Source organism: Hyposmocoma kahamanoa, unplaced genomic scaffold (genome assembly GCF_003589595.1).
Source record: "Hyposmocoma kahamanoa isolate Upper Pololo Valley unplaced genomic scaffold, ASM358959v1 84, whole genome shotgun sequence".
Lineage (NCBI taxonomy): Eukaryota > Metazoa > Arthropoda > Insecta > Lepidoptera > Cosmopterigidae > Hyposmocoma > Hyposmocoma kahamanoa.
In genome coordinates, this window is record NW_020654229.1 from 649,965 (window position 1) to 666,051 (window position 16,087).

The window sequence follows — 16,087 nt, forward strand, 5'->3', positions numbered from 1 at the left end:
GCAGGAATGTCCATAAAACAGAATGTTAGTAATACAAATCTTATTAACTCTAATTAAATGTATTAAGTGACTGTTTCTAATTTGGCGGGAGATAGTCTTTTGTAAAATGTATACTTTTAGAAAAAAAAATATTTGTAGGAATTTGCAACAACTCATCGCAAACTTAAGATAAATCGCAAACTTAAGATAAATATAGTCTATAATCTCGAACAAATCCAGGACCTAAAAAATATTTTCGTAAGGCAGTCTCCATTTCCTGTCTATGTTCCTCGAAAAAACCCTACCTATTCCGATCTCTGCTAATTAATATATTGACCAATAATCGTATTTATGAGCAATTTCTGCCTATTTTCTGACGCGTATAAGTAGTGAATAGGTAGGTTTGGGACCGCGTTTAGTGTGCATGTCAATAGAAGATAGGTCTAATAATATATCTGTAGTGATTCCAAGACTGGATCGACTAAGACTTTGTAACGATGGGGTATGGTCCCATACATTAAAAGTATGGTCCCAAAATACACATTTTATTTTTTTCCTACTAAAGTATTACATTTATGGCAGAATGTGATATGACGATATTTAATTACGGCAATAAGATCCCTCGATTGGCTTTTTTTTAAAGAGATGTCGTGAAAAAAAATCCAATGTCCGCAATATCGCAGATCCGATCCACTGTGCGTAGCAAAGTTAAGATAAATATAGTGTACCTATCTGTCCCAAATTACGTCAATTTTTAATATTCTTAAGGGATTTCTTGAATCCCGAAAAAGAGAAGAAATTTTTTTAATAACCCCGCACTAAGGAAACCTCATGTCGCGGGTGCCGTGGACACACATAGACCACCACAAATTACACGAGACCCACGAGAGAAATAGATGTAGGGCATACAAATATTTCTCCCGGCCCGGCAATCGAACCCGGGTCCTTTGCGTGGTAGACCAGCATAGTGGCCGTTCGGACACGGAGACAGTTTACTTTTGCTACAGTTTACTACGGTAGTCTTCTAAATATAGAAAAAATTGTAAATATGAAATAAAAATATAACTTATAACAAATTATTTATTTAGAAAATGAAACTATTTTTCCGGATTTAAATCGCGTATATTTGTTTTTTCAAACAAACCGACGTCTTGGGCCCTTTACAGGTCCTATGGTCACGGTTGACTTGTAAAGAGCCCGAAACGTCAGTTTGTTTGAAAAAACAAATATACGCGATTTAAATCCGGAAAAATAGTTTCATTTCCTATGTGTAACAATCGCGAAAACCTAAGAACTCGAAATTATTTATTTATTTATCAGATGTGCCAAACAGTTTAATTAGTATTTTGTACGCGCCGACTACGCGTTTACGGTGTCGTGGAAGCTCAAAAAGCAGATTGCTGCGTTTGTATCCATTCAAACGCACGGAAAATGCGATACAAACGCACGCTTGTAGCGTTTGTCTGCAGCGCGTATACGTGCATTGACGGCGGCACTTTTATAATATCAAGTGACGGGAACAAATCGCGCCCCTTATGGCAAGCTACACGCCTGTCCATAACAGTTGCAGTGCCACTCAGAGCTTGAAATCGCAAAGGTCTGAGGGGCACTGCCACTGCGCCCGTCACCCTAAGACATAAGTTGATAAGTCCCATGTGCCTGTAATTTCACCAGCACCCTTAATCTTCAAAACCGGACCACATTAATGCGTCAGCAGAATACTGCTTGGTGGCAGAAATGGGTAAAGTGGCAGTAATACCCTGGACGAACTCTGTCACAAGGAGCTCTACTGCTAGCTACTACTATTATTTGGTCATAAAGTTTACCTTTACCATTGAAAACCGGAACGCAGTAATGTGAGCTTCACGGCAGAAATAGATACTATAATAACCAATATAAGCTGCTAATAGATTGACTGCGTGTTAATGCGTGACGTTGTAACCAACTTCATGCAGCCGAGACCTAGAATGCGTGACTTACTTTAAATTATTTTAAAGTTATGTGATTATTATACATATTGTTACATCATGATTCTACTGTACTTAGTGGTACAGACCCCTGCTCAGAGTAGACGTAAGCACCCCCAACTAGGTTCTCTCTAGTTTTTTCACATTCATCCCTATTAATAATAAAACGCCCCAATAGAGGGTGGTTCACTCTCTAAGCCACATTATTGCGTTATCCGACAAATTATTTTTTATTCAAACTTATGGTCCTGTAATGCATTTTCTTCGTGGCAAATTTATTTAGCTACAAAGTCGTTTCTCATCGTTCCGTGTGTCAATTTCTTATTATTGATTATTTTTTGTGAGGTATAAATATTCATTAGGGGCTTCGTTTGAGGGGCAAGAATTTGTTTGTTATTTGAGAACGTTTTCTCTAAATATGATATTCAATTATTTTTTGTGAAATCACTCCACTAGTTTGTTATAATTATTAATACAAAGATCCAACCGGATCCTTCGAACCGGCCGGATTCGAACCGACGTCTCCTAATAAACCGTGCTAGACGCTATGCCAACAGCCACTAAAGACTTTCATAGAATTCTCACAGATGGCGCTACGATAAAAAAGTCGTTAAATACCAAAAACAAAGGCCCGACAACAAGCCCAGAGAAATTCGTGAAGTCCGCTGATTCGTTCCGTGGCATAGCGTGTAGCACGGTTTGCTAGGAGACGTCGGTTCCAATCCGGCCGGACCAAAGGAATTTTTTCTAAGGGTTCGATCTTTCTATTTATAATATTATATATATAATATTATAATAATAAGTTTTATAAATAACTGCTTCCGTGGCCGAACGGTTATCATGCCGGACTGCCATGCAGAGGTTCCATGTTCGATTCCCGGGCCGGGAGAAATATTTGTACGGCCTACATTTATTTGTTTCGAGAGTTTGGTGTATTTTGTAATTGTCTATTTGTGTGTCCATGGCACCCGCGACACAGGGTTTCCCTAGTGCGGAGCTATGTCGAGTGTGTGCGTATAACCTTTTTATTTCTTTGACATATTTTATACCGTATCGTCTTTTATACACTCAGAGAAAAACTTTGTTTACCTGAGAACCTACAGAAGTGTTTTGTTCTTATAGCAAAGCTTTTTGTCCAGGAAATAAAATTTTCTTGTGAGAAATAGCGTTTATTTGTTTTTTCAAACAAACCGACGTTTCGAACCCTTTACAGGTCCCATGGTTACGGTTGACTGACCTGTAAAGGGCCCGAAACGTCGGTTTGTTTGAAAAAACAAATATACGCGATTTAAATCCAGAAAAACAATTTCATTTCCTATGTGTAACAATCGCGAAAACCTAAGAACTCAATATTTCTTGTGAGAACTCATTATGTAGTTTCATGACAATAGAATTTTGTAATAGAAATAATTTTTAACCGACTTTAAAAAGGAGGAGGTTCTCAATTCGACTGTATTTTTTGTATGTATGTTATGCGATAGCTCAGGCATTTTTTATAATATCAAGTGACACGCCTGTCCATAACAGATTTAGTAATCGCAAAGATCTGAGGGGCACTGCCACTGCGTCCATCTCCTTGAGACGTAAGTTGACAAGTCCCATGTGCCTGTAAGTTCACCAGCACCCTTATCCTTCAAAACCGGAACACAGTAATGCTGACATTGCTGCTCGGCGGCTGAAATGAGTAAGGGGGCAGTACTAACCTGGACGAACTCGTTCAAAGGGAGCTCTACTGCTGCCGATTTTGATTGATTCTTATTTTGTTGGAAAGAGGGTATCTCAGCATTGGTCCCATTTAAATTTGAAGGAAATATTTACACTAAGGGTGGCAAACTAGGGGATGAATCCGGTTTTGCGCACTTTCCGGTAACCGATTTCAATAAAACGACTCATGCAACGATAGCATAAAATATTACTATAATTCCATGGGAAATGAAACTATTTTTCCGGATTTAAATTGCGCATATTTGTTTTTTTCAAACAAACCTACGAACCTAAGAACTCGATATATAATTCCATGATTATAAAAACTTTGGTAAACGGGAAGTGCATACCTCTGTTACTTCTCAGTCAACATATGGATTTTCGAGTGCAACTTACTCTGAAATGTGTTACGCAATTTTTATTCCATCAAATTAAAAGTGTCGTCTATTAGTGATAAACGGCACAAACATGAGAGGGCCTCGTTGAAAGTTTCAAGGCTTAAAAATTGAATAAGCTCTAAACCAAAGAGAGTGGATAAAATAATTTGAAGTATGATGCAACGAGACGTTAAGTAATTTGAAATCCTATTGGCATTGACTTACAATTATATGGACGTCGGGTCCGCGCTAAAAAGTGTCCGAACTTATAGGGCGTTAAAATCGTATACAGAGCGTCATTCACGCTCTAGTCTTCGTTTGTTCGACTGACAGCGAAGCAAGCAAAATTAGACAGTACTGCGATGACATTACAATTTAAATTCAACGTTTTAGCTTTTTCATATTCCTTTACATGTCACTACGTTTAAATAGGTTGACTTGGGACATTTTTTTCGTGGTTTTTGTATTAGACCCGTCGTCCATTTATTTGTAAGTCAATGCCTATTGGTTACTTTTTTTATAATTTCAAGTGACGGTACGAATACTTGCAGTGCCACTCAGAGCTTTGAATCGCATTCCATGGACGAACTCAAATACAAATATTTGTAACTTTCTATTCTATTTTTAAAAAGAAGGATGGCTTCTCTTTTAGAATTTTGCCAATGTCTAGTCAGTCATGGGAGTTACACTTTTATTTATTTTCCAATGTTTAAACATTTAACGCTGCTCTTTAGTCTATTCCAATTCTGAAACAATACAACACGACACAGTATAGGTACCATCACCATTAATGATATAAATAAAATAAAAATAAATAGTGTTATAATTTAAGTTTGTTAATACTAATAAAATCAGTAATTAATTTCAGTAGAGGATTTGAAAAGACATATAGCAGAAACTGGAAATTTACGGGACGCGGAATGGACGGTGGAAGACTATCGTAGATGGAACAAGTTCTGGAAGGGCAGCTGAAAAATATATGGTCTGGGGTACCTTCATCTAGGCCACATTCACAAATTGAATTATCCTATTTGTAACTTTATAATTAATATAAAACCGAACTCAAAAGTTCGTGGAATTACATCTATTTGCCAAGTTTTATTGAAACCGGTTGCAGGAAAGTGCGTTAAACCCGATTCATCCCCTAGTTTGCCACCCTTAGAGGTGGAATATTTTCTTGAAATTTAAATGTCACTACTACTGAGGTATTCTCTATCCGACAAAAAAGAATCACCAAAATCGGTTCACAAATGCCAGAATAATCGCGTAAAATGCACACAAAAAAATAATAAAGTCGAAATGAGAACCGCCTCTTTTTTTCAAGCCGGTTGAAAATAGAAGGATTATTAATTACTGTGTAGATGTTCTTAATGCAAGAGTCAAACGTTTTCACAATCATTCTAAGTGTTATAGAACTTATCCGGAATTTGTTTTTGGTCTTCCTAATTTCGGCGAAACTCGTTGTTTTGCTTTCTTTGTTAACCGACTTCAAAAAAGGAGGAGGTTCTCAATTCGACTGTATGTTCTGTTTTTTTTTTGTTTTTTTTTTGTATGTATGTTACGCGATAACTCCGGTATTTGTGAACCGATTTTCATGATTCTTTTTTTGTTGGAAAAGGGGTACTTCCATATTGGTCCCATTTCATTTTGAAAAAAATCATCACCTCATGGCTGTTCACGCATGAAGATTCATTTTCATAACTAGCGCCTAACTTTAATTTAGGAGCAATTACTTTTAGCAATTATTTAGTTGATATTGCTATTTCTCCAATTCAAGGCGTTTTTCTCTCGATATACTTTGAGTAGTGTAGTAGTGAGAACCTATTTTTATTATCTCCAGTATCAAGTCCTGTATAGTGGCGAACTAGGGGATATTTCGATGAAACTTAGCAAATAGACGTAATTCCACGTACTTTTGAGGTAGGTTTTTTTAGTACTCTGTACTGAGATTATTTGTTGAACGGGTTCATGTCGTCTAGTGCCCATAACAACTCATACTGAATAAAAGAATTAGGTACTGTAAAAAGGTCACGTCACAGAAGCGACATGACGCTCTCACTCACGTTACGTTACTTTGAGCGGTCTAGTTGCTGGCGTCGAGAACAGTCGCCGCCTGCACTGCTATATCGGCACCGCGCTGCCGCCCGTTGTCGTCCAGTTTGTGGCCTAAGGCCTTAATCAGAATGCCTGCCGGCACGAATGCTAGTAAATCAAACCTACGTAGACGTTCGTTGCGTTCACGGCGGTTGGATCTATTAGCTCAATTCGCCCGTACCATTACCATACAAATTTGGGAACTGGAGAGACGCCGTTTTTCGGCGTCGGGAAGTGAGCGTGCCTTACAGCTCCGCCACATATGAGCAGATTTGGTAGTCGGCTTATAGTCGACGGGTCAGCGGTGGCAACCGTTAGTTGCGCACAGTGCCACGGCAACTGAGCGTGCCTACAGCTCTGGTACCTACCTGGAAAATAGGGAGGGTGCTATACATGCAAACGGGCTGATCTGGGGTTAGGACCTGACTTAGATGGCCCTCGCGGGCATGGTCGCGCAGATCGTAGTGCCCTCCTCGTATACCCTAAGGGTCGGTATGGAGGATCACTATAATCAGAACTAAAGTAGAAATATATGAGGCTGTACCATTCACAGTGCTTGGTCTAGCCTCATTTTGCAACTTCGACGTGTGGATCTAACTTTAGATGTTTACTGTTAAATAACGGTCTTGTAAAAATATGCATTATACAGTTAGGATATTGTCTAAATAATGTGTTGATGTGTTACAGGATAGGACGTTCTTTATCCGATCATATGAAATCCTGAAAATAGACTAAAATGTAGGTGTAAAACGAAATTACTTAGGAATAAAATGTCTACCTTTGCACATAATTTTTATATGGAGATAAATATCTTTAAGTACTACAGAGAACGTGTTAATTTAAAAAAAAATGTAATTAAGGAGGCAAACGAGCTGACGTGCCACTTGATGGGAGGTGGTCATCGTCGCCCATGGACATTTGCAACGTCAGATGAGCTGCCTATGCGTTGCCACCCTTTGAGAGCCCTGTAAACAAGCTCTTTGAAGAGCCCCTTGTCATAGCGCGAACGAAATACTTGAGGAGGAAGATCATTCCACATCTTGCAGGTTCGGGGAAGGAACAAACGAGATGCCCACGTGGTCTTACAATGCCAGGCATCTAAGATGTGGGGATGGACTCTACTCCTTCGGCGGGAAGTGTGATGGTAGAAACGAGACGGTGGCATCAGTTCGAAAAGTTCCTCAGAGTATTTCCCATTATAAAGACGGTAGAACACACATAGAGAGCCAACGTCTCTCCGTAAGCTAAGGGGCTCCACACCGGCCGCGAGTTTGGGATCGTCGACAATACGAACAGCCCCCTACGTTTCATGGAGTTAAATGGGTTAGGCTGGTATTTGGGAGCTCCTGCCCAGAGATGCGAGCAATACTCCATATGGGGCCGTACCTACTTGTTAACCGACTTCAAAAAAGGAGGAGGTTCTCAATTCGACTGTATGTTCTTTTTTTGTTTTTTTTTGTATGTATGTTACGCGATAACTCCGGTATTTGTGACCCGATTTTCATGATTCTTTTTTTGTTGGAAAGGGGGTATTTCCATAGTGGTCCCATTTCATTTTGAAGAAAATCATTCACCTCAAAGGGTGGCTGTTCACGCATGAAGATTCATTTTTATAAATAGCGCCTAACTTTAATTTAGGAGCAATTACTTTTAGCAATTATTTAATTGATTTTGCTATTTCTCCAATTGAAGGCGTTTTTCTCTCGATATACTTTGAGTAGTGTCGTAGTGAGAACCTATTTTTATTATCTCCAGTATCAAGTCCTGTATAGTGGCGAACTAGGGGATATTTCAATGAAACTTAGCAAATAGACGTAATTCCACGTACTTTTGAGGTGGGTTTTTTTAGTACTCTGTACTGAGATTATGTTTTATATAACAAAAGTCGGTGACCAGGTGAGACTCCGGAACTGGACTTCGTTCGTGACTTCGACTCCAAGTATCCTCTTAGAAATGGTAAGGGCAGTGTTCTGGAATTTGGCGCTATTACAAATGGGGATTTTTTGCGGTAAACGCGCACACTTGTGTCTTTGGCTTTCAACTTAAAGCCTATTATTTATTAAATTCACATTTTTAACCAAAACTTGCTAATTACCCAGCGGTTTAACGACAGGTCGCGCCGCCCTATACCCGTTCAGACGCCATAGAGCGCTTGTCGACGACGTGTGTGTTAAATTTTCTCCGCCTGTTCTTATTTTATACATATTAATTTACAGCGTGCGGTTAGCGCTACCTCCTTAAATCTAGCTCGCTTTTTAATATCTCCCCTTAACTGCAGAGTAAGTTGAAATAAAGAAATATTGCTCAATTCCCCTAATTAAAATATAATTCATTGTTAGAATGAATTTGATCCGAGGTTATACAGATGTTGATAAATTAATATCTCTCAGAGAAAAGTTTAAGGAGACTGGTATCATGACTGTGGCATCGCAGTACATTTACTCAAATATTTTGTATGCGCGTAAAAATATACATAATTTCGTTAAGAAAGAAGATATCCGTAATATTAATCTTAGAACTATGTCCAAACTCATGGTACCGAACCAAGGTAAACGATTATTTTATAGGGAACTGTATATGTTTTTACAATAAGATTCCGGGGCATATATTAAGTTTACCATTTCCTAAGTTTAAAACTTACATTTAAAGTGTTTTAATTGAAAAGTCATATTAAAAAATTGTAGACCACGTGTTAGATAAAGATGTATGATGTTAGATAAAGACAACATGAGTCTAGATTCCACACAAATATGATTCAAAATTCTACAGCATTTAAGTTTATTTGAAAAGAGCAATCCCTAGCGTCTCTCCCTAAAATCTCTTCTTGCTCGTTCTTCTCAGGGAAGTCCGCACAGTGAACGGGCAGTATCTTATAAAATTACTTTTTCTCAAACATGCTGGAAAATGTTTGCATTACTTCCAAAAAACGAATACGGAACGTTTGTCATTTATGGACCATGCGACTTCTTCCGGCCAAGGCCTGCAAAGTAAGTATGAAAATCCATTACTGTCCACTTCTATAAACTTTTAAATCTACCTACTAATAATGAATTATGTAAACAGGCAAGAGTGAACCTCATATATCCAACTATCCAGACTTCATAACTGCGAGAATTAAAAATCTGCACCGCTTACTTAATAAAAAAAGAAAATGGCGGTAACATTTAGACTAAAATGTTTTAGTATTCTTTTGTTTGTAGTCTATTTTGTATTTTGGTCGCGAAAATGAATACAAGTGAGAAGAGCAACAACGAAAATACAATTGATAAATTTAAATACATCATCAGAAGCTCAACAGACTAACTATTAATGTACCTGGAAAAACATTAACATTTTCTTTTTGTAATTGTCCTAATACGTCAAATATTACTTTTAATATTTTTTTACTTTTTCTATTATACATCTTCGTCTCTTTAGCATTTTATTATTTCCTCACATTGTCTGAGAAAAAAATATACATGCCTCGGCGGGAACGGGATTTGCTTCACTCGTATTAATATAAGGCTTCACTGGCGTTTGTACTTGTAACTCATACTCGTCCAGCAATCTCATACTCAATCATGTACTGTTTCAAGTGTAAAAATTTTACCTATGGAATAAATGATTATTTAACTTTGACTTTGAATAACTATTTAGTTAATTATAATCACTTAGTAGATAATCGTAATAGGACTGTACTCTTACCTCTTATTTAAACTCAGCTTCGTGAGCGCAGTTCTGTTAACACCTGAAACAAAATAAATTTTTCTTTATTATATAGGCATCCTTTTTTTATGTTACCAAGTAACGGGTGGTAAGCGACACGTTTGCTTGTAGTCGATAAAATTCTTTATTGTAGGTAAATTTAAGGAATATATTCCGCCTCTAAGGGTGGCAAACTGGGGTTGAACTCGCTTTCGCGCACTTTCCGGTAACCGATTTCAATAAACTTGGCAAATAGATGTGTTGAGGTCGGTTTTTTAAAATAAAAAAGTTAAAATTATTTCTAAACGATTTAATGTAATATCTATCTCTAATATCTATCTTTCATAGATTTCTCATAGATGGCGCTACGGCTAAAAAGTCGTTGAAAACCAAATGCAAAGATCCGACAACAAGCACTTAGAAAAATTCGTAAGGTCCGCTGATTCGTTTCGTTGCTTATGTTCGATCTTTGTATTAATAATTATAAGAAATAACAAATCGGATCAAATGTCGGATCTTTGCATTCCTGCGGTTCTTTTAATAATCGAGACTTAAAAGCTTTTTTCTTTCGTGTCTTTGACTATCACGTTGGTTCAATGTGGGTTGTCAAATTCACACTTCGTAGAAGCTCGTGAATCTTCTCCGACAGGCTGGTTTTATCACGTTTTCCACCCTTGTACACTACGTCACACATATTTGCTTACGTCATCAAATATTAAGCTGATACAGACCGAAAGGCTTGTGTCAGCCACAAATAACATAAATCAATTCACGTCAAACGCGGCATGTTCTACTAAATTATAGCTCGCGCTCACGGAGATAAGTTTGGTGACACATGAAGACCGTGTTAAAAGTTGCTATGTGTTTTTGTTTTTAACCGACTTTAAAAAAAGGAGGAGCGTCTCATTTCGACTGCATTTTTTGTGTGTGTAGGCTGCGCGATTACAACCACTTTGTGGACCGATTTTGATGGTTCTTTTTTTTTGTTGGAAAGAGGGTATTGTGGTATTGATCCATTTAAATTTGAAGAAATATTCCATCTCTAAGGGTGGCAAACTGGGGGTGTATTCAGTTTCGCGCACTTTCCGGTAACCGATTTCAACAAAACTTTGCAAATTGTAGATGTAACTAATTCCACTGAAGTTACTTAGTACTGAAGTTATTTGAGTTTGAAATTAAATTATGTTGAATTTGGGATTAAAAGATGTTTTTGATTCAAAAATTGAAAGATATCACATACGTTGCTCTGATCCCAAAGTAAGTAGCTAAAGCACTTGTGTTATGGAAATCGGAAACAACGACGATACTACAAAGACCCAGACCCGAAACAATATTGAAAAGTTAGTTTTCCACACTGTTGCCAGATTAGGCGATTTTTCGCCATTGAGGCTACTTTGAGGGGTCGCGGCGACACGGCGATATTTAGGCATTTTTGAAGCAGGAAAAGGCGATTTTAGGCCACTTAATAAAATGTCTGGGGAATTACAAATTTTATTGGGGATTTTGTGGGGAATGGAGTTGTAAAATATCTCATTTGGGGAATTGAGTATTTCGTAGTGTGGGGAATTGGGGAAATAAGAGCGTTCATATTCCCCAATGTCCGGCAGCAAGCACATAAATTAAAGAATTAACTTCGCAAGTCTGGCAACACTGGGGTTCCACACTGACCCGGCCGGGGATCGAGCCCGGGACCTCAGAGATGGCAACCGGTGTGCTTGCCCACTCGACCTCGATGACCGTCAAATTCACTTTTAAGGTCGGTTTTTTTTAATTATGTGGTATCAAACGACGATGTCCATACTTACGAAACCGGTTTCATCCTTTAGTTTGCCACCCTTGGAGGTGGAATATTTCTTAAAATTTAAATGGGATCAATACTGAAGTACCCTCTTTCCAACAAAAAAAGAATCATCATGAAGTCGGTTAAAATCGGTTCATAATCGGTTCAATGCGGGAGTAATCGCAAAACATACACACAAAAGTATAGAATCGAGTTGAGAACCTCCTCTTTTTTTAAAGTCGGTTAAAAATACGCGTACCATAGAACATTCATAAAAAGAAAGAAAATTTTAATCCGGATTCTAAAAGAAACGGAATGTAAAGACGTCCAAATGAAACCTCATTAAAATTTTAAAAACAACCTTTTTTTTTCTTAATTCACTGAATCCGAACTGGCTGAATGGTATTATGTCCATTGCATTGACTAAAGTTTTTAATTAAAAACTAAAACTTTCCCGCGCAATAGAATGAAAAGTTTTCAGTTAAGTTTTTGTACCTAATGAAAATTAAACTTGTTTACAAGTGTTGTTGTTTTTTTTTGTTAAATGGAGCAAAAGCGGAGAAGATTATATTCGGTTACGAATATTATTATTAATTTCTCTTGCAATTAATTATCAATAAGCTTACCACACAGATTGCCTGCAGCTTGAATTTGATTGACTCTCCCGACTTAACTGGGGAATTCCGTGCACTATGAATTTTCGGCCGTTTACACATACGGTGTTCTCAGCCTAATTACCTTAGTTATCGTTTTTCTTGCTTATATTCCATTCCAATAACATTCAAATAAGAATAACTTTGAGCTAAACTATCAATTATTGATATTATTAAAAAATAAATATATTATATGTCTAAATGGTATTTTAATAGACAAAATAGTTTTCGAGTTATTAATTATTATTATGAGATTGTACTGTCCCACTACTGAGCAAAGGCCTCCCTCCCCTCTCTCCACATCTCTCTGTTTTGCGCCACTGAGTGGACCTCAGGTCCTTTAGGTGCGCGTCTAGCTCGTCTCTCCATCGACGCTTTGGCCTGCCGCATGGTCGTTTTCTATTTTTAACCGACTTCAAAAAAGGAGGATGTTCTCAATTAGACTGTATGTTCATTTTTTTTGTATGTATGTTATGCGATAACTCCGGTATTTGTGAACCGATTTTCATGATTCTTTTTTTGTTGGAAAGGAGGTATTTCCATAGTGGTCCCATTTCATTTTGAAGAAAATCATCCACCTCGAAAGGTGGCTGTTCACGCATGAAGATTCATTTTTTAAATAGCGCCTAACTTTAATTTAGGAGCAATTATTTTAATGGTTTATTTTGCTATTTCTCCAATTCAAGGCGTTTTTCTCTCAGTATAGTTTGAGTAGTGAGAACCGATTTTTATTATCTCCAGTGTCAAGTCCTGTATAGTGGCGAACTAGGGGATATTTCAATAAAACTTAGCAAACAGACGTAATTTTCGTCTTTTGAGGTCGGTTTTTTTAGTACTCTGTACTGAGATTATCATAAAGAGTACTGTGACGCTTTTGTGACGAGTTCTCTGCGTTGGGGTCCGCAGCTACAAGCTGTCAGCCGTAAATTGTATGCGTCGGCTACATCGTTAAGGCGACTACGTAACTTCTTACCTACTACTACTAAAATTGCGCTAGCACAATCTTTGTTCCTTCCAGTCCTGGACTATGCCGAAGCCAGCTACCTCGATCTCTCGAAAGATCAGCTAGATAAACTTGAGCGTCTTCACAAGTTTTGTATTCGATTTATATGTGGTTTGCGTAGACATGATCATGTTTCTCAGAGCTCAAGTGGCTTCCTATTCGCCTTCGCTGGTATACTCATATTCTATCCCTTCTATATAACATACTGTTCAACCTCTCTTTCCCACACTACCTTAAGGATAGATTTAGTTTTCGACACTACTCGAATACTCCCTCATTACGGTCTTCAGAAAATCTTAGTCTCAAGATACCATCGCACTCCACTTCGTTTTACGATTCATCTTTCTCTGTGCACGCTGTTCGTCTCTGGAACCCTCTCCCAGTTACGATTAGACAAGCGCAATCGTTAAACATATTTAAAAACCAAGTAAAGAAATTTAATAAATATAATATATAAATAAACATAACATTAATACGAGGAATAAAAATAAACTAGCTGTTCTTGATAGTTGTCTTCCAAAGTGACAAAATCATTTAAGGGGCAATGTATATGCTTCTATAACAAGATTCCGGTTGTTGTACAAAATTTGCTATTCACAAGGTTTAAAACTATAGTGAAACAAAAACTTTATACTAAAGGTTATTATACAACTGCAGCGTACTTGGATGACAAAAATCCGTGGTAGTAAACCGTTTCTGACGAAAGAGGAATCTGACGGATGTGTACTAAAACGTTTAGCTCATGGAGGTAGTCTCGATCTCTGATGTTTGAAAACAAAAAATATATATATATATAAATTTTGAATGTGTACAACTGTTATTTACAAAGGTCAACCCCTAGAGTTTCTTGCTCATTCTTCTCAGGGGAATCTGCCTTACGAATGAGCGGTAGAGTTTAATCAGTATGACGATTTCCAGTGTAATTTACTTACCTATGAAATAAAGACTGTTTGACTTTGAATTTGAACGTAAACATGCGTTATAGCTAACGCACGTTACAGTACTGTAGTCTAGGCGCTAATAATGCCTCTAATAGGCTCTAATAAATAAAATAATGGATTTGTTTGATTAGGATGTGGACATGGTCTGTCCTTTTAGATAGGTTTTTGGCAGACTAAAGCCATAGCCTCCTCTGTGGTTTACTTGTTGGTAAGGTAATAGCTTCCGAGCAGTGTGTGGCTAGCCTGTAGAAAAGGCTGATCACTTATGTAAGTTGCCTATCATAGGTAGAGCACCAGCTAGGGATATTCACCCCTTCAGCTGTGAGGAAGAGGGATGTAGTCTAGGCTCTACTCTATGAGTAGAATCACTGGCTGAATGAACAGTTTTGTAATTAGAATGTGATATAAAAAAGGAAGTAAGAAAAGAATGGAGCATCTTGACAATATGGAATTGGAACCCAACGCCGAAACTATGTGAAAGAATACAATAAACCATATTTTGAAGATTATTCCGGTTTATATTCATAAAAGTATCTCTCGCTACGTATCCTAAGCTACGCCCCAGTTACAGTACCGGCACGCTATGATGGCCGTTTTGACGTTTGTCCGCTCATGAAGTATAACTACGTTGAAGGAGCTAATTGCTGTACATTATTGTCAATAGTGACGTGCAGTAAATTTTATGGAATGTATAATTTTACGACACAACTCGGCATTTGTTTTTCTAAATTTGAAATTTAAAAAAATGAAATCTAATACGATCGTCACTTATGGGATCGCTGTCCAACACAACTTCCACCTCCGGCAAACTCGTGTCATTGCTCAATGCAAAACAAAGCAGTTTCGAATTAACGATTTATTTATATTAAGTAAACATTTTTATTTTCGTTTTATTAAAACTTTTTAATCAGCTAAGCCTTGCAATTAGGGACATGGAAAATGTATCGATACTTTTTGGTATAGAATACTTTTCCTTCCGATATCGACTTGGTACTCGATACTTTTCAGGTATAGTATATATATATAGTAGTATTAGTAGTTTTTGACAAGTAACGTATCGTTTTGACTAATTCCTACTTAAGACACCTCATATCATAACGCACGCCATCTTGCATTTTTTTCTAAAAGGCACCCTTCGTCTCAAATGACTTGGCTGTATAGTGTATGCCACCATTTGCCTGAAGAACAATAGATAATATCATTTGAATTAAATTACTCGTAATTCCGGCGAATTTTGTTTCTTCTTCAAAACGTTTGTTCTCAAAAGCAGGTAATACAATATTAAAAACGAGAAACAGACTGTTACCAAACAGATTTTTATATTATGTGATTACACAAAAGAGGAAATTTATGTATCACAATTATGTGAAATGACTATTGATTGAATTGATTTAGTCTTTTTTTATTTGTTTCAATTAAAAATCTTAAATCAAATAAAAGATTTATTAATTCATGTCTTTTATTCTGTCTTTAAGTAGGGAAAGTTTCGATAATTTTACGAGTACAATACTTTTGATTCGATACTGTGTCCCTACTTGCAACACTAGCTATAAATCTAAAAACCACTATGTGGTTTGTGCTAAAAACTTATAGATGCAACTCGCAATTGATTATATTGTTTTCGATAATAAATTGAGATTTGACCTCACTATTGTAATTTGTCAAAACGGCCATCATAGCGTGCCGGTACTCTAGTGTTATTTGCAACTAGTGACATGTGCTATAAGTGCCGCCGTTCGTGCGGAATGCGAGTACCGGAACAAGAAACCATAACACTCATGCGATTCGCAATTCAAATGCAGATGGTTTTTGTGCATACGTCTTGGTTGTTTTCTAGGACATCTAAATCAAGATAACCAAGGCTAGTGATAAATCGAGCAAAGAATAACGTGGCTGAAATCACAG